The following is a 19,048-nucleotide window of genomic DNA, read 5'->3' as shown; positions in this document are numbered from 1 at the left end:
TTTAATTTATTCGTGGAAGCTTGCAGAAGATTCTTCAGGCCTACACCGTGTGGATCATGTCGGATGAGAAGGCTGATTCCCCTTCCCTTTTCAAGCTTTGCTCCAACTGCGGTTTGCAGAATGTTTACATGGACGACAAACATTCCCAGTGCCTGTACTGCCTGTACCGAACGCATAAACTAACACTATCTCCCGACTTTACCATAAATATTCTGATTACATACAGACCTGCTGGTACAACCCCAGATTACCAAAGACAGCTCATTCAAATCTGAGGAAACGACCTAAAAAGCTCCACTAAAACTATCCTACTCAGAGACCTCAACATAGGCCTGCATGACCCAAAGGACAAAGCAACCTCCTCGTTTGCCAAAGAGGTCACAGACTTGGGGTTCGCCGATAGTGTCTCAGAGCCAGCTCACTGCAAAGGTCGCTCCATTGACTGGATTGCAGACCGCAATTGCTCAGCCCACCCATGGACGGACCACCACTGCATCCAATTCACTATTCCTACTAGACCTACCAGCAAAGTGCTTTCATATGCCCCCCTCCATCTAAAGTCAGAAGCTCCAAAAAACGAACTAAAGCCAACCTCCTTCCTGTTCTTGACATTCCAGAACTTAAACCTCCCTTTGTCAACAACTCCTCTTCCCTTGCCAAAATCTACGCCCACGTCCTCACCAAAGCCATGGAGTCCATAGCCCCAATGTAGGAAAAGAAGGAAAAAGAATCCATGCACTCCCAACTCCTGGTTCACAGAAAAAATACCTGCCCTACGTGCCAACAAACGCCTGGCCCTAGATAAATGGCAATCCATGCCCAATGATTCCACCCTGACAGAATTTAAAAATTTCTCGGCATACAAAAAAACTATATTAAAATCCAAATCTGAATCCTTCAACCTCAATCTCCACAGCCAACTCCAAATGAAAAGAAATGTTCTCGATCTTCAAAGATATCATCACCCCATCCACCAGTCCAGAAGAAATGACCAAAGACAAAGCTTGGTGCTCTAGCATTCAAGCAGTCCTTAGCAATCAAACTGCTCCAAGAAAAAATCCAATTACAGCGCAAAGCACAACCCAAACAGGACAGACTACCCCCATCCATCTCCCCTACTCTCCATTCTGATACCCCTCTTCTCATTCAGAGATCCCTAGATCCCGCTTGCTCCAACAACTACCGACCCATCACCACAGTCCCCTTCCTCAAAATCTTAGATAAAGCTGTCCACACCCAAATCCAACACTACCTCGAATCTAACGCCATCCTAGGCAAAAGACAATCGGGCTTCTGCAAAGGCCATGGCAAAGAAACCACCCTCTTAGACTTGAAAAACCAAATCACCAAGATAATGGATAAGGGCAAACTAGCCCCCCCCCCCGCTTCTCCTAGAGCTCTCTGCTGTGTTTCAGCTTGTCGATCACTACATCTTGACCTCCCATCTCTCCAACGCAGCTCACTTCTCAAAACAAGCTACATGATGGATAACCTCTTTCCTAGAGGGCAGAGCCATGAAAGGCTACTCCAATCAGGCTAAAGCAGCTCCCACCACCATCCACTGTGGAGTGCCCCAGTGATCCTGTACTGCACCTACCTATACAACCTATTTACGAAGCCACTCTTCAACAAACTGGATTCGCTCGGCATAGCATACACCAACTATGCCGACAATACGCAAGTACTACTCCCTCTCACTGTCTCACTGGCTCATACGACCAAGACACAACAGCCCTCCTTCAAATCTACACTACCATGCAAACTTGGATGGCAGCCTATGGTCTCTGTTTAAATGGAGGGAAAACAGAGATCATCCTCTTAGGCACCAAGGAAATACTGCCCAAATTTGATAAAAAATATGACAACTTCGACAACACCACCTTACTGGTCCCAACCTCCGTTAAGACCCTTGGAATCTACTTGGACTCAACCCTCTCGATGACTCGACAGGTCAGCAATATTTCCACCGCCCACACCACCAAACTAATAAATGCCATTAAACCCTTTCTAACTACCCAAAACTGCCTTTCCATCACCCCTGCCACGATAGGAGCAAAATTAGATTACTGCAATGCTCTCTTTGCAGGCACCTCAGCACAATATCTTAACAGGCTCCAAATTGTACAAAACGATGCGCTCTGCGCAGCCCTCAGCATCCCCAAAATAGATCACATCACACAGGCTAGGCTAGCTGCCCACTGGGTCCCAGTCAAGGAAAGGGTCAATTTCAAGATCCTCACCCTAACGCACAAATGCATCAGTCACCCTGCCCCATCCTACTTATCAGACACCATTACTAAAGACACTTCGACACGCCCCAAAAGAAGTCACCACGCCAACCAACTCCGCGTTCTACCTATCAAAAGAGCTAATGCTGGAGGTATAGGGTTTCCTCACATAGCACCCAAACTATAGAATGCCCTACCCAACACTCTGAGCCGAACCCTCCCTATCCACCTTTCGCAAAACCCTCAACTATTCAAAGCTATTCAACTAGCTCCATATGCTTCCCCACCCACCCCTTCCCTTCCCAACCCACCCCCCCTCTCCGTATTCTCTACCCACTCTCCTACTCAGTATCTCATGTATCTGTTGTCTGCATCCTATGTAACCACTAAGCCTCTTGTATCCACTGTAACCAGCAAGTTTCTCTAACAGCGCCACAATGCCTACACGCTTTATAAATGTAAATGAATAAGGCGGAGGGTTGTGCGTGTTGCCGTGAACTCTAGAAATGCACGTTGAAGGATCAGCATGACTGGCTGGAGGAGGGGCTGCAGGCAATGGCCTCTGCACTGGGTGGTTTCCCAGGAGCATCCCTCTCCTGAATCCAGGAAAGCTGAGCAGGCTTCTAAGCCCTTTGAGAGTACCACTGCCGCGGGTGTCCAACAAAAGGCCAAGCACTGCGAGTCCGGTACTGTCGAAAACCCCGGCAGCATCGGTCTCAAGTCAGCGCTCTGGATCTTCATCCAAGAGGAAGTCTGATCACCCGGGCAAACTAAAGGTGGCCCGGAGACGACCAAGGAGAAGACCAAACAGGGTACGGCACCCAGCCTACCCTTGGCAGAGAAGGCCAAAGGGAATCGAGGGTTCGGCCCGATCCCTAAGGAGAAGCCCAGGCAGGACAAGGTGTCCAGGGCAACCGTGATGGACAAGGGGCCTGGCCTGACCGTTAAGGCCCAAGTGCACCAGACAGGGGGGCGTTGAGGGCCTCCAGTGCATGGATATCTCCTCTGCCGAGGCGGATGAGCTAGGTTACCGCCTGACCATCCAAGAGGGGGATGGCGGCGAGGGAGACTGAGTTGCGCTCTACGACGAGGATACTGTTGACTATGGAGGGCCTCAGGACGAGGGCCTTGTCCCTTCTCCTACGCCCCAGTTGCTTATCCCTACGCTCCTGCTGCCACCTAAAGACCTTTCAATAGACATTCTCGCGACCCTTCATATGCTGGTATCCGAGATGCAGCGGAGGATGCCGGCGACACCGCCACCCTCTCCCTCTGCAGCGCAGGCTGCCCTGCTGGCAACGGAGGAACCACTGCCAAGAAGGGGAAGAGGCACCCACTGCCTCCTTGCCACCCTTCACCTTCTCTGCCACCCCTCGCAGGTGTGACTGAGTTGGACACAACGGCGCAATGTGGGACCTTCCGTCGCTTCTGCCCAAATCCTCCCCGCCGGATGAGATTCGACCGCTCCATGCAATCTCCAGAGCATCAGAGCTTTTCCAGCTCACGCCAGAGAAGGAGGGCTTCTTATACCTGCGTCGCAAGGCGCAGAGGAAGACTATTCTTTGTCCCGCTCCTGGATGACATTTCGGATGAAGGACTGATGCTCATGAAGAACCCTTCTACAGCCCCAGCAAGAGGGACCGCCTAGAGAAGTACAGGGTGCCAGACTCTGCAATTAAGTGCTTGCAGGCCCAGCCGTCACCGGACTTGGTTTCTGCAGCGGCCAAGAAGAAATCGTTGAGCTCGACGTCTTCTGCAGCGTCCACCCCTCCTGACAACGAGGGGGAAGAAGTTGGATGCGATGGGTAGGAGAGTTATCTACTCTGCGGTAACTACCATCAAGGCCGGCAACACCCTCGCTATCGTGGCACGATACGATCGGGACCTGTGGTTTAAGTTTGCCCCTCTACTGGACTTCCTCCCCGAAGATGAGAGGTTAGAGGCTTTGGAGATTCTACAAGAGGGTGAAGTGGTGTTGGCCCACGCCATCAGTGGCCACGGACATCGCAGGCGCTGGATTCCGCCAGATGGGCAATGGCGTTTGCCTTTGCTGTTGTGGCTGGCTCAAGGCCACCAACTTTCTACAGGAGGTCCAAACCAGGGTTTTGGACATGCCCTTTGACAGAGAGAATCTTTTTGGGAAAGCGGTGGATGAGTCCCTACAGGCCATCAAGGCGGACATGGAGACGGCACATGCCCTGGGCACGCTACAGCAGCGACAGCCGTCCTTTCGGTCCTCAGGAGGCAAGTCTACCCGATCTTTGAGGGGTTTCGGCAGGGGCTCCTCTTCCTACTGTTGACTCGCTCGCTCCAAGGCCTTCGGAGCACGCTGTTGTCGGGGAACGCAAGGAGGCCAGTCTACCTCAAAGCAAGCAAAAACCGGCTAGGACGTCAGGCCACCACCCATGCACCCCAGTGGGAGGCCATCTCCGAAGACTGTTGGGTGCTGGACGCTCTCGCCCACGGACACATAGTTCCAACGAAAGTGTCCTCAAATACCACTGGTGGCTCGGCAGGAAAACCCCAGCCCACAGTTGCTGCTGGAAGTTCGGGGCCATGTTAAAGAAAGGGGTGATAGAGCTGGTTCCAATGCGGTTCCATGTGATAAACGCTGCAAAAACGGCCGTGGACGCAAAATATTGCGGCAAAAAGGCAGTTGTTTTGCCGCCGCAATCTATGTAAAGGATGCGGGAGACATCCCCGGACCCATTATACCATTTAAGGGAAGCGGGGACACCCCCACAACCCCTGCTCCCCTTAAATGGTATAATGGGGTACACCTTTACCAGGTCAAACCACAGCATTTTTGATGTGAATTTTATTTGTTTCACAGGCAACATTTTTGCCGCGATCATATCAATGCCTACCTCCAAAGCGGCTCCGGAGTTTACTCAAGGTACTACCTCGTGCGAAAGAAGACTGGGGTTGGAAGCCCATTCTCGACGCGACAACTGATAAAATAAATAAAATTCCAGAAGTTCAGAATGGTCACTCTTCAACACGTGCTCAGACAACTGGAAGAGGGAGATTTTCTGTCGTTGGATCTGGAGGATGCGTACTTCACCGCAAGTTTCTGCGCTTTGTCGTTCAGGGGAAGCATTACCAATTCAAGGCCCTTCCTTTCGGGCTAAGGTTGGCGCCCATAGTCTTCACCAAGTGCCTGGCGCCGGTGGCTGCCCATCTACGGCTACAGGGATCCTAGTCTACCCTTACTTGGACGACTGGCTCATCCGGGACAGATCAAGAGACCTCGCAGTCAACCACACGGCGAGGACCGTCTGCCTGCTGATGGATCTGAATTATGCAAAGTCCTGCTGGACTCCATTGCAAGACACGCGTTCATGGGATTCCGGCTCAACACGGTGTCATGCTTGGCGTCACCGTCTGAAGTGAGGGTAGCGGCAACCTGGGCAAGTGCAACAGCCGTTGGCTCTGAAGATCGCCACGGTGAGGGCCATCAAGGCTCTGCTTGGCATGATGTAGTCATGCATTTACCTCCTCCGGCTCTGCAGGTTGCGGATGCATCCGCTGCAGGAGTTCCTTGACGCCTGTTGGATCCAGGTGTCCGGAAGCTTCCAAGACAGGATTGCGCTAGAAGAGGGCTTCCGTCGGTCCCACCGCATCAAGAGACGGTCATGACAAACGCTTCCCTGGGAGCCCACACCGGAAGTCTTCACACCAGAGGCCTGTGGCTGCCGCAGGAGATGTTGCACATTAACGTTCTGGAGCTGTGGGCAGTGTTTTGGGCCCTCAAATCATTCCTGCCGTCCCTCAAGGGCAAGGTGGTGCGGGTCTTCAGACAATACCATAATGTTTTAAATCTGGAAACTGGAGTGGGGGGATACCAGATACCCAGTGCTCTCCAAAGAGGCGCAGGACTTATGGGCCGTCACCCAGGGGATGTGCCTCATTCTCCAGCACGGGGTCTGGTATGGATTGACATGCTTGTGAATATTCCCTGTTGTCAGGCTGGGAATCCTCGGTAAAGAGAAAAGTCAGTTTCAGTTTTGTTTCTGAACTGTCTTTCTGCTAGTAAGCAATCACTGGTCTCTGGGTCATGCTGCCGCCAGCCAATGACTGCCCTCTACCTAAGCCCCTCCTCTGGGAGCCATCTTCAGATTTTTACTGCACGTTCAAGTGTTGGGAGCCCTCGTGCTGTAGCTCTCGATCTTTTACTTCGTTTTGCGTTTTTTCGAAGAGTTTACTCTTATATTTTCGGTCAATCGAGCCTCAAGCTCCACAGATTCTACTTCTGATCAACGGGGACCGTTTTTTTGAAATTTTCAACGCCCCTCAAGGGCATCTTTTCGTAGAGTTTTCCACTTCTCTGAGGATTCCAGAAGATCTTTGAGGCCTATCCCGCGTGGACATGGCCCAGGACAATGGAAGCATGACACCTGTTGGATCTAAGCTGTTCGGTAGGTGCCCTGGATGCGGACTACAGAACGTCTTCAAGGAGGATGAGCACTCTCAGTGCCTCTACTGCCTTCACGATGACAAATTGCACGGAGAAGGACTGTGCATTTTATAAGAACATGTCCGAAAAGACAATGAAGTATCGTCTTACTCTGCTCACCAACTGGCTGCAGGGGAAGAGCCCAGCAGCGGGTGAGGAGGCATAATTCCGAGCGGTCCTTTTGAAGGCACTCCGGCGACGGGGGCCCAACAAAAGGTAAAGCACTGCGAGTTCGCAGGCACCGGGAGCGCCTATCTGTTGGGCTCCTCGGCTGCCAGGCAGGGCAGGGCGCATGATCGCCAACGCTCTGGCTCGGTGAAGAGGAAGTCAGAGAACCCGGGTAAGCTTCGGTAGAAGCCCCGGTTGAGGTTGATCCAGATGGAGACAGCCGAGGGGGAGCGAGGTGGCAACCCTCCCCCAAGGTGAAGGCCTCAGGCACGCCCAAGGTCATGAAGGCCCTGATTCACCCGGCTAAGGCCTTGATTGAAGGAGTCGTGGCAGCCCTGGTGAAACCTACGAAGGCTTCCCCAGTGGAGACGGCTTCAAGGGCTAGAGTTTCCATGCCACCCCGGAGGGAATCTTTTCTACGCATTGAGAAGACTCCCATGAAACCCCAGCAGGAGAAAGTGGGGGGGGGGCACGGTAGCCATAATGGACACGGATACCACCTCTGAGGATGAGTTGGCTAGGATCTGGGACAAGATGTCAGAGGAATCCAGGGCCCACGGGAAGGATCCCGACGAGGCAGACTAAGAGCAATGGGGGAGCCGACAAGGAAGATGGGGCCGTGGGGTGGGGGACAATTCAGGAGCCATCTTGATGGCTATACAGGCCCTGTGTACAGAGATCAGGACAAGGATGCCCTTATCCCCCCTCCCGACGACCCAGCAGAGCCTGAACTGTGGGGGAGCCCACCTAACAAGCGGAGACAAGTCCATCCTCCTCCCCTTTCCAGCCTTCATCCCCATCCCCCTCCTCCAAGGGATGAGATGGGACCACCTTCTCGGGGCCCCATCAGCCACCCTCCCACCCCCGTCCCTACCGACGAAGTTGGCTCCTTCCACGCCATGATCGTCAGGGCATCTGACCCCTTCCAGCTCTGCCCCGAAGAACAGAAGGAGGGCTTCCTCTATCGACGACGGGAGGCCAAGAGGAAGACTGTCCTCTCAGTCCCGCTACTGGACGACATCTGGGATGAGGGGCTGGCACTCCTGAAGAACCAGTCCACGGCTCCTGCTAAGAGACCAGTATGAGTAGTACCGGGTCCCGGACTCCACCCCTATGTGCCTCAGAGCACAGCCATTGCCGGATTTAGTGTTCTCTGTGGCGGCCAAGAAGAAATCGGCGGGGGTGATGGCCTCAACTTCCACATCCCTCCCCCCGGATGACGAGGGGAAGAAGCTGGACACCATGGGACGGGTCATCTCGTCGGCGGCGATGAGTACTAAAGCAGCCAACACCCTCGCGATCGCGGCACGCTACGACAGGGAGCTGTGGTTCAAGATCGCTCCCCTCCTGGACTTCCTCCTGGACAACAGGAGGGCTGAGGCCCCTGAAATCCTACAGGAAGGCGAGGTGGCTTCGGACCACGCCATTACGGTGGCCACGGACATCGCCGACACCGGTTTTCGCCAGATGGGCAACAGCATTTGCCTTTGCCGGCACGGTTGGCTCAAGGCCACAGATTTACGCAAGGACGTGCAGACCAGGATTCTGGACATGCCCTTCAAGGGGAACAACCTGTTCGGCAAGACAGTGGACGAGTCGCTGCAGGCCATCAAGGTGGACACCGAGACAGTTCAGGCCTTGGGCGTTCAACGACGGGCGCCAAGCAATCCGGTGGTGGGGCACCCGCACGCATCTAGCGGCGGGCATGGACCTTCAGACCCCGGCACATCAGGAGACTGACGGACGCCTCCCTGGAGGGATGGGGCGCACACCGGATATCTCCACGCAAGAGGCCTTCTCCTTCCAACTCCTTGCCCCCTTAGATTAGAACTGGCTCCCTTTCTCTATCCGCTCTATCTCCACCTATTCCTCCTTCCGTTCCTCCTTAAACACTCCTTCTCTCTGCTTTCTCCTCTTCTTCTTTCTCCTCCCCACTCCACCTTCCTGTTCCTTTATCTCTTCCTGTCCCCCCCCCCCCTTGACTTCCACCCTCCCTTCTAATCCCTCTTCCCTTTCCCTTTCCTCCTTCCTTCACCTCTTCTCTTCCTTCTCAAATGCAAATTGTTCTACATGCTATTTTTCTGGTTTGATTCATGTATATTTTATTGCTTCCATGTATAATGTATTTTAGTTGTTATGCTGTAAAGCGCTTTGGTGTAAAGCGCTATATAAATAATAAAATGTAAATACACTACACATCAATGTCCTGGAGCTCGGAGCCGTGCTCTGGGCCCTCGGGTCATTCCTTCCGTCCCTCAAGGTCAAAATGGTAAGAGTCTTCACCGACAACACTACCACAGTGTTCTACATCTGGAAGCAGGGGGGGCACCAGATCCCCAGCCCTATCCAAGGAAGCGCAGGATCTGTGGCACTGGGCTGTCGCCCAAGGGATGTTCCTGGTACCCTTCCATCTGGCAGGAATAAAGAACACCATTGCCGACTCACTCAGCAGGGTGCTGCGCCTGTGCCACGAGTGGGAGCTGCGGCAGGATCAAGTGGATCTCCTATTCAGACGATGGTGAAATCCCCAGATTGATCTATCGGCGACGAACGCCAAGTGCCTGAGGTTTGCCAGCAGGTTTCCCCAGCCGGGGTGCATGGGTGATGCCTTTGCATTCCCCGAGACTGCCTATTCCTGTATGCGTTCCCCCTGTTGCCGCTGCGACTCAGTCAACTCAGACGGTCCTAGTGCAGGATGATCACTGTTGCACCGGCATGGCCGAGGTAGATCTGGTTTCCGGACCTTCAGAACTTGTCAGCGTCCATATCCTTCCCCCTCCCCCCCACCCCCCCGGTCAAACTACCTATCGCTGGCTAAGGCGCGACGGGCGCATGCCTCCATCGAGATCCATCAGGCAGCTATCTCCCACTACACGAATTCCGGGGCAGTCATCTCTATGGTCTAATCACCTGGTGAATGAGTTCATGAAAGGAATGCTCCGATCATTCCCGCCGGTGAAGGCTTTGGCCCCGTCGTGGGAGCTCAACGTGGTGCTGACCAGGCTCATGGGGCTGCCATTCGAGCCGCTGCATTCGGCACAGTTGAAGTTCCTGTCGTGGAAGACAGCGTTTCTTGTGGCCATCACCTCCGCACGACGAGTGGGAGAGATCCAGGCCCTCTCCTGTAAAACTCCATATCTGACATTCCACGAGATGAGGGTGGTGCTGAGGACGCACCCCTCCTTCATGCCCAAAGTGCTGTTGGACTTCCATCTCAACGAGCCCTTGGTGTTACCTGTTTTCTTCCCGTCGCCGGCTGAGAGGACTTTGCACTCGCTGTATGTGGCTAGCGGGCTGAAGTTGTACGTGGACCGCACAAAGAGTTTTCAGAAGACATCACAGCTCTTTGGACCTGTGAACCAAGGGAAGGTCCCCTCGAAGGCTTCCATTTCCAGATGGCTCTCCGGCTGCATCATGCACTGTCACCGGTTGGCAAACCGACCATTGCCCAGCCGTCCGAGAGCCCATTCAACCAGAGCGATCGCTGCTACCACGGCATTCCTGTCTGGTGTGCCCCTGCTGGACATCTGCAGGGCTGCTACGTGTAGGTCGACGCATACCTTCACGAGAGTCTACTGCGTCGACTGGGATTCCAGGGAGGAGTCCAGAGTCGGCCAGGCAGTGCTGCGCAACCTGTTCGCCTGAAGGTGTGGCATGTGAATCCATGGCAGACCCCATGCTGGAGAAGGAACAAGTTCCTTAACTGTAACTGTTGTTCTCCAGCATGGGTCTGGCATGGATTCACAAGCGAACCCTCCCGCCTACCCCTCTGCGGCTCTTCTCTTGGTCCTAATGCCACTTTACGTGCTACCAAATCTGAAGATGACTGCCATAGGAGAGGCTTAGGTAGAGGGCAGGCATTGGCTGGGGGCAGTATGACCCAGAGATCAGTGATTGGTTACTAGTAGAAAGACAGTTCAGAAACAAAACTGAAACTGATTTTTTTTTTTCTTTACCGAGGATGCCCAGCTTGACGACAGGGAATATTCATGAGCATGTGAATCGATGCCAGACCCATGCTGGAGAACAGTTACAGGTAAGTAACTTGTTCCTTCCGTTTCATCTGGCAGGCGTAAAGAACATGGTTTTCGACTCTCTGAGCAGGGAGCTTCGCTCTTGCCACAAGTGGATACTTCGGCAGGACCTAGTGGAGTGCCTTTTCATCAAATGGGGCAATCCCCAGATAGACTTGTTTGCGACAGCGACTAACGCCAAGTGCCGGAGGTTTGTCAGCAGGGGAGCATTGGGGACGTAGTCTCATTCCATTGGGAAGGCCTCTTTCTGTATGTGTTCCCTCCGTTGCAGTTGTTACTTCGAGTCATCAGTCAACTCAGACGGTACTGGTGCCGGATGATCCTCGTCGCACCAACATGGCTGAACCAGATCTGGTACCCGGACCTTCTCAGCATGTCAGCGTCCCCACCAGTCAAGCTGCCAGTGGTCGCGGGTATTCTCGCCTAGGAAGGAAGCGCCTTTCTTCACCACGATCCAGGGTCTCTGAACCTGAAGGCCTGGCTCCTGCAGGGCTAGAATTTGGTGGCTACGGTCTCCCGGCAGACTGCAAGGAAGTTCTTGCCAAGGCTAGAACATAGTCTACTTTGAAATGCTACAGACTCAAATGGAAGAGATTTGCTATTTGGTGCAGTTCCCAGAAGATCGACCCTCTGAGGGTCACAGCCCCTCAGGTACTTCCATATTGTCGTTGGCTAAATGGGAGCTGGCTCACACCTCCATCGTTCATCTGGCGGCTATCTCCCGCCACACCGGATCCCCTGGACGACCCTCCTTGTGGTCGCACCGGTTGGTCAAGTAATTCCTCAAGGGACTATTCCACTCGTTTCCGCCGGTGAAGGCTCCGGCTCCGGCCCCGGCGTGGAAGCTCAATGTTTTACTTACTAGTCTCATGGGACCCCCGTTCGAACCTATGCATTCTGTTCCACTTGAGTTTCTATTGTGGAAGACAGCGTTTCTTGTGGCCATCAACTCTGCACGACGAGTGGGTGAGATCCAAGCCCTATCCTCTAAGCCACCTTAATTGACTTCGCACAAGACGAGGGTGCTGCTGCAGGCACACCCCTCCTTCATGCCCAAGGTGCCATCGGACTTTCATCTAAACGAGCCCTTGGTGTTAACCTGTATTTTTCCTGACTCCTTAGTTGCCGGCTGAAAGAACTTGCGCTCCGGATGTGGCTAGAGCAGTGGAGTTTTATGTGGCCCGCATGAAGAGTTTCCGGAAAACTACTCAGCTTTTTGTGAACTTTGGTCCTGTGAACCATGGGAAGGCCATGTCCAAGGCTTACATTTCCAGGTGGCTCTCTGGCTGTATTTCCTACTGTCACCGATTGGCAAACTGAACGCTGCCTGGCGGTCGGAGTTCATTCCATCCGGGCAATCGCTGCTACAACTGCGTTCCTGTCTAGTGTGCCCCTGTTGGACATCTGCAGGGCTGCTACATGGAGGTCGACGCACACCATGAAATTCTACTGCGTCGACTGGGATTCTAGGGAGGAGTCAAGAGACGGCCAAGCAGTCCTGCGCTACCTGTTCGCTTGAAGGTGAGCCTGGTGAGGCTGTAAGAGATTGCTTCTGTTGAGCCTTGCCACTTCCCGTGGTTGTAATGTGTGTACTGCTATGTATTCTTTATTCATGAGCATGTGAATCCATGCCAGACATTATGCTGGAGAAGGAACAAGTTACTTACCTGTAATGTTCTCCAGCATGGGTCTGGCATGGATTCACATGCGAACCCTCCCGCCTACCCCTCTGCGGCTCTTCTCTTGGTCCTACTGCCACTTTACCCAATCTGAAGATGGCTGCCAGAGGAGGGGCTTGGGTGGAGGGCAGTATGACCCAGAGATCAGTGATTGATTGTTAGGAGAAAGACAGTTCAGAAATTAATACTGAGGATTCCCAGCCTGACGATGGGAATATTCATGAGCATGTGAATCCACGCCAGACCCATGCTGGAGAACAGTTAAGTAACTTGTTCCATCTCTAGAGCTCACATTGACCCCTCTTTACAGAAGTCTGGCTGCTCAGTCACTCTACCCACTGGTGTAGTACAGACCTATACCAAAGGCTGGGTTACCTATTGCCAAGAGGACAAGGCTGGTGTAGTCTCCCACAGGGTTACTACAAATAAACTTGCCTAACACAAATTCTCCCTTACACTGGAGAACTGGTTCCCTTAGTCTTTTCACTTTATCTGTTTGGATAACTTTTTACTATTGCACACCGCATCTTCCAGAGCAGTGCAATGGGGATACTTTTGTATCGCCCTAGACAACACTCAAGGGGATTTCTGGTTACTTTCTAATGTGCCTAAAGACTAGGTGGTGGCAGCAGTTACGTTTTCACAATTTTTGCTGTAATTTTAGTTGGCTCATTCTCGTTTCCATGTTTAGCTACTAACTGTGGGTAGTGTCCTAACATGGCCATGCCATGAGGTATTTGCTTGTTCTTTGGACCTTTTTTTTGTTGGCCTTCTTCCTGCCCTGCCAGCTCAGGAAATTCCATTTATGATCATGCCCTTGTCCTGGAAAACCTTGCTTTTCACAGGCAAGTGCTGTGGCATGTGTGTTGTAAGCCAGGAAGTGGGTTGGGACTGGCGGATCCCAATACCCAAACTGGTTTGTCATATACATGAGTTTCACCAGCAGTGGTCCCACACTGGACCACTGCTGTGGTGTGTGAAGGGCAGATCTTCACTGGTTAGGCTGGGTTTCTGTGATCGCCTGAGTTACTCTTACGTCCCCTTTCCTCCATACTGTTTGAGCATCCCTTCCAAGGGGTTGGAGATAGAACCTTTTTCACCAAAAAAAACCTTCCCCTTTGAGGCGCGTACCAGGGAGCATGCGCTGCCTAACTCTGCCCTCTGGCGCCACACCTCAGTCCACTTTTATGCGTCAACAGGAACGGGCCGAATTCACCAGAGCTCCTGGGTTTGGCTTCGGCCACGTAATTCCAAGCGCGCATACTTTGTCTTTTTTGTCTTGTCTATCATTCAGGTACAAGGTCCTCAGGCGTCCTGTTCTTCCCCGGCGCATGTTGACTTCTACAGTGTTCAGCAGGTGTCCATCCTGCAACAGGCTCTTCCTAACTTCAGACCCCCACGCCCTCTCCCGACGTTGCCTTGGCTCAGACCACGGGTGGCAATCATGTTCGCCGTGTGACTCACTGTCCTCGAAGGCCCTGAAGGACAGACTCGCCAGGTGGAGGGAGCTCTTCCACAGGTCGCTTCCAGAGGATCTCAAGAACTTCGTGAAGCATCGAACCAGGCCCAAGGTAGGGCCAATATTTTCCAGTGCACCCCACAAGGGAGACTCCTTTCCAGGTCCTCTCGCGCAGGAGGGACTGGCCAGGTCCTTCTACCGGCACGTGCCCTGAAACTGCTACAGCTACCAGCGTTCGGGTTGAGGGTTCCTCTGTTCCTCCCGGGTGCATTGTCGTGGGACCGGAAGGTTCTTGTATCGGGCCTACACCTGAGGGGCTACATCATTTGACTGGCACAATGGCTGAGGGGCAATGCCCTAATACTGGCAATACGTCCGAGGGGCAATGCCCTAATACCAGCAATACGGTACGAGGGGGCGCCTAAACGCAGCTCTATCGACCCCTGGATCGTGGGTCTTACACCTACTGGGCCAAGGCCCAAGGAGCAGGGTAGACCTCGTGATCCACACGCAAGAGATTTGGACGAGGCCTGGCCCAGCGGGCTGAGCAACACGTCGAAGGCACGTGGCAGGCAGCTTGACAAAATGGCTGCCGCGCCAGAAAGGCACACCTGTCTGACGCCATTCCACGAATACGGCAACAAACGAGTGTCAAGGTGGGACTGGCCTCAACCAGGTATGTGGCCTACAGTCTACCCTTCATTTGCACAGCACAACTTTCCTTTGCGTCCATATGGACAGGCTACGCAGCGGCTCCAGCAGCCCCCTGCTACAGTCGGTACCCCCTGCCACCTCTGTGGCCAGTGAGGAGGTGCTCCTCGAGGTTTCTCTGCCTCATGAGGTCTCCTCAGATGGGGGTTATAAAAGATGCAGTCAGGAAAGTGCTCCCCGCCATGCAAACGGCACCAGACTCCTCCATCGGGCCCCGGTGCAGCCGCCTCCTCCGGCTCCACACCCAACTCTGCTGCCTCCTCCAGCTGCGGTCCCTGTACCCCAGCCTCCGGCGCCATCTACTCCTCCACAAGATCCGCAGGATACAGACGAGGAGGATCCCGACACGCCATCCTCAGCCAGGTCCTTCCATGAACGTCTTGCTGGCCTGGCGGAGTACCTGGGCCTCCCCCAACCCGAGGTCGAACAGCTGGCAGAGGGGGTTCTGGCTGAAGTCCTCACAAGACGCCCCTCTACCAATATGGGTATTCCACTGCAAACCGATGTAGTCTCTCTGGCCAAGAAGGGTTGGCTCGAGCCCCACTCAGTCCAGCCGGTCAACCGACGCCTGGACGCCAAGTAGGCAGATGGAAGGGGATACACTCAGCCACACTCCTCGGTGATCGCTGCGGTGTCGCTATACCACAAGCCTCAGTCGTCCTCTGCGGCGCTGCTAGGCAAGGAGATTATCTTGGAGGTGTACGGCAAGATCTACTCCGCCTCCTTGCACCTGTGTCGGGCCAACGCAGATGTGCGGGGGCCTCTTCCACTCCTCTACGGACGAAGAGCTGGACAAAAAGAAAAACAGCTCACAAACAGTGAAGTCTTTATCCATTCTTACAAAGACCACTCCCCAAATCGTACACCCAATCTCAGCAGCACTCGGAAAAGGGTTGTACATATAGAGGGTTCTGCGGCTTCCAGGAACGCGGATCCAGGACCGCTCGCCATCTCAGAACGGCGGAAACAACAAAGGGGGACAGGGGAGGGTAAGGGCTTTTTCCAGTCCCCCTCCTCAGCATCGGCCTCCGGGGGAAAGAAGGCATGACACGCCCCTTCGGGTCCACATGTCTCTGGTGGGGGGCAGGCTTGCTCTCCATGCACAATTCTGGCGCCAGAATTTCGCTGACCCCTGGATCCTCTCTGTAGTATCCACGGAGTACCGCCTTCCTATCCCAGCCTCCCCTCCCACAGGTTGGTACAGCAACTCTTTTGGTGGAGATCCGGTCACATGTAGAGAGCCAGGCAGTGAAGGAAGTCCTAGCCTCTCAGCGAGGCTTTGACTTCTACTCCAGGATTTTTGCCATTCAGAAGAACCAGGCGGGCATGAGAGTTGTGCTGGACCTTTCCACCGTCAACCTCGCCCTACCCCTGCAAAAATTCAAGATGGTTACGCCAACTTTTATAGTGGAGACATTGGACAAGGGAAACTAGATGTGCTCCCTTGACCTTAAGGACGCGTACCTACACCTCACGATTTGGCAGCCCCATCGTTCTTTCCTACGGTTCAGGATCATGGGCAACCATTTCAAATACAAAGTCCTTCCATTTGGTCTCCGCTCAGCCCCCAGGGTCTTTACCAGACTCATGAGGGCTGCTACAGCGTTCCTCAGAGCGCAGGGCATCCGCATCTATCCAGACCTCGACAACTGGCTCGTCCGGGCTACATCTCCGGAAGCGGTTCTACACTCTTCCCATGCTCTTATGAATACCCTGCACGACCTGGGCTTCGTGCTCAACCTCAAGAAGTCACAGCTGCTCCCTACGTAGACTGACATTCCTGGGACTCATATGGGACACGTGCTCTGAGAGGGTTTTCCCATCGGAAGACAAAATCTCGCCACCAAGAGGGCCACCACCCACTTCCTAAGCAGAGAGGGGACCTCCGTATGGTGGTACCGACATCTCCTGGGTCTACTAGCGGCAGTCCTGTTAGCCGTGCCGGAACACGAGACTAAGGATGAGAAGTATTCAGCCGCACTTCACGGCCTCATGGAATCAGGAGCGGGGGCTCGCGATCCGAGATCAACGTTCCTCCATCTCTCCACCCGGACCTAACTTGGTGGTCCATGGACTGCAACCTACGGACGGGCAAGCCCTTTCGGCCGCCCTCTCCGCAGGCCACCATCACCAGACTCTCGCTCAAGTGCTGGGGAGCCACCCTGGATGATCTCTCGGTCCTCGGCACCTGGACTCGACAGGAGTAGGAATACCACATCAATTGGCTGGAGCTGAACGCCACCTGGCTAGCGCTCAGAGCATTCCCACTACTCAAGGGAAAGGTTGTCCTCATCCACTAAAACTCCTTGGCCAGCATGTACTACGTCAACAAGCAGGGAGGCACCAGATCCCCTCTGTGAAGGCTGGCGATCAGCTTGTGGGAATGGGCCCGGAAAACGACATTTAACCTCTCGGCAGTCCACCTCCTGGCGGAATCCAACCTGGAGGCGGACAGGCTCAGCAGGCTGGGAGCAGACCATGAGTGCAGCTAAACTGTCGTTTTTCAGATCTTCAACAGGTGGGGTCACCCCCAACTGGATCTCTTTGCCACCTGGCACAACAAGAAGTGTCCCAAGTTCGCATCCTGGCAGTCGGGGCCCCGGCTCTCTGGACGACGCATTTCACCACCAGTGGACCAGCATGAAGGCCTACGCCTTTCGCCCACTCCCCTGTTCCACAGGGTAATTTGCATGATCAAGGAGTCTCACCAATGACTCATTCTGATTGTTCCATGGTGGCCGGCCAGGCCATGGTTTTTGGAGCTCCTCAGCCTCTCGGAGTTGCCCCAATACACCGCCCGACGCGCCCAGCACATCTGGCACAGCAGGGGGGCAGAATCATCCACCTCGCGCCAGGGAAACTAGCCCTCACAGCGTGGTACCCGAGCTGGTAACTCTTTGGCACCTTAGCCTCTCACAGGCCAATCTGGAGATCCTACAGGGCGCCAGGAGCAAGGCCACCAGGGCCCAGTACAAAAGCAAATGGACCAGATTCTGCCACTGGACAGATTCCAGGGGAATCGCCCTCTTGTCCTGCAATTTGGACAATGTGCTCTCTCCTTTTCAGCGCACCTTGCTTATTCGGCGTACAGGTGGACACCTGCCGCACATACCTCGCAACCATTGGGGCTTATAGGAACTCAGGAGGGCATCTTTTCCTCCTCCAACCCCATAGTCTAACATCTGATGGGTCTCACTAGGCTCTACCCGCCCGTCAAGAGACCGCACCCTGTGTGGGACCTTAACATGGTTTTGGGCGCCATGGCGCACAAACCATTCGAACCAATGGCATCCATGGACATTAGGCTGGTCACCTTCAAGACAGCCTTACTAGTCGCTTACCTCTGGTCGCAGAGTGAGCGAGATCCAGGTGTTGGTCTCCTCCGAACCAAATACCACCTTTCACAAGCACAAGGTAGTCATGCGGATGCACCCGGCATGTTTACCCAAGGTTCCATCTGCATTTCACTTGAACGAAGAAATCGTCCTGCATACGTTCTTTCCCGATCCCAAGGATGAAGCACAGAGTGCTGCACTGCCTGGATATCGGGTGTGCCCTAAAATTCTACTTGGACAAGACCAAGAGCTTCTGCAAGTCGGCCGCTCTGTCACCTTCGGAGGCTTGAGGCCATGCTATCGGCCTCTAAGGCCTCCATATCCTGCTGGATGGTCTCTGCCATCAAGGAAGCGTACGAGGGCCAGCACAAGCTGCTCCCAACAAACAGATGCTCACGCAGTCGGGGCCAAGGCAACGCTATAGCATTCCAGCGCCATGTCACTTGGCAAGTCGTAAGCAGGGCGGCCACTTGGGCCTCTCCCTCTGCTTTTTGCAAGCATTACTGTTTGAGTGCTGGCTCTAGATCTGATGCAGCTTTCGGAACAGGCGGTTCTCAGGAACCTAGTTGCTTAAGGAGGGTCTCCTCTCCACCCTGGGGCTACAATCAGTTATTGCCCATACAGTATGGAGGAAAGGGGACTGGATGTAAGAGTAATAAGTTACTCACCGTAGTGACTAATGTACTCTTAGTCCCCTTTCCATACGTCCCACCAACCTCCCCCCTAATAATACTGGTGTCATCCTGCAATGTTAAATCTATTGTCGATGTGTCAATGGGGACTGAAGTGTGGCGCCGGAGGGCGGAGTCAGGGTGGCGCATGCTCCCTGGCCCGCACGCCTCTAAATTTAAAGAGGAAGGTTTTTTCTGGTGAAAAAGGTTCTGTCTCCTGTCCCTTGGAAGGGACGCCATACAGTATGGAGGAAAGGGGACTATGGACTAAGAGTACGTTGGTCACTACAGTGAGTAACTTATAATT

General features: G+C 53.8%; 1 protein-coding gene across 1 annotated transcript in view; it reads left to right on the top strand.

The window, feature by feature from the left end:
- Positions 1 to 19,048, top strand: part of IGF2BP1 (insulin like growth factor 2 mRNA binding protein 1) — a 699,136-nt gene that overhangs the window by 584,052 nt on the left and 96,036 nt on the right. The window lies entirely within an intron of this gene.

The sequence above is a fragment of the Ambystoma mexicanum genome, chromosome 13, assembly GCF_040938575.1.
Source record: "Ambystoma mexicanum isolate Mex_15411 chromosome 13, UKY_AmexF1_1, whole genome shotgun sequence".
NCBI classification, from domain to species: Eukaryota; Metazoa; Chordata; class Amphibia; order Caudata; family Ambystomatidae; genus Ambystoma; species Ambystoma mexicanum.
The sequence above is the reverse complement of the archived record's forward strand: the minus strand, read 5'-3'. Positions and strand labels throughout refer to the sequence as shown.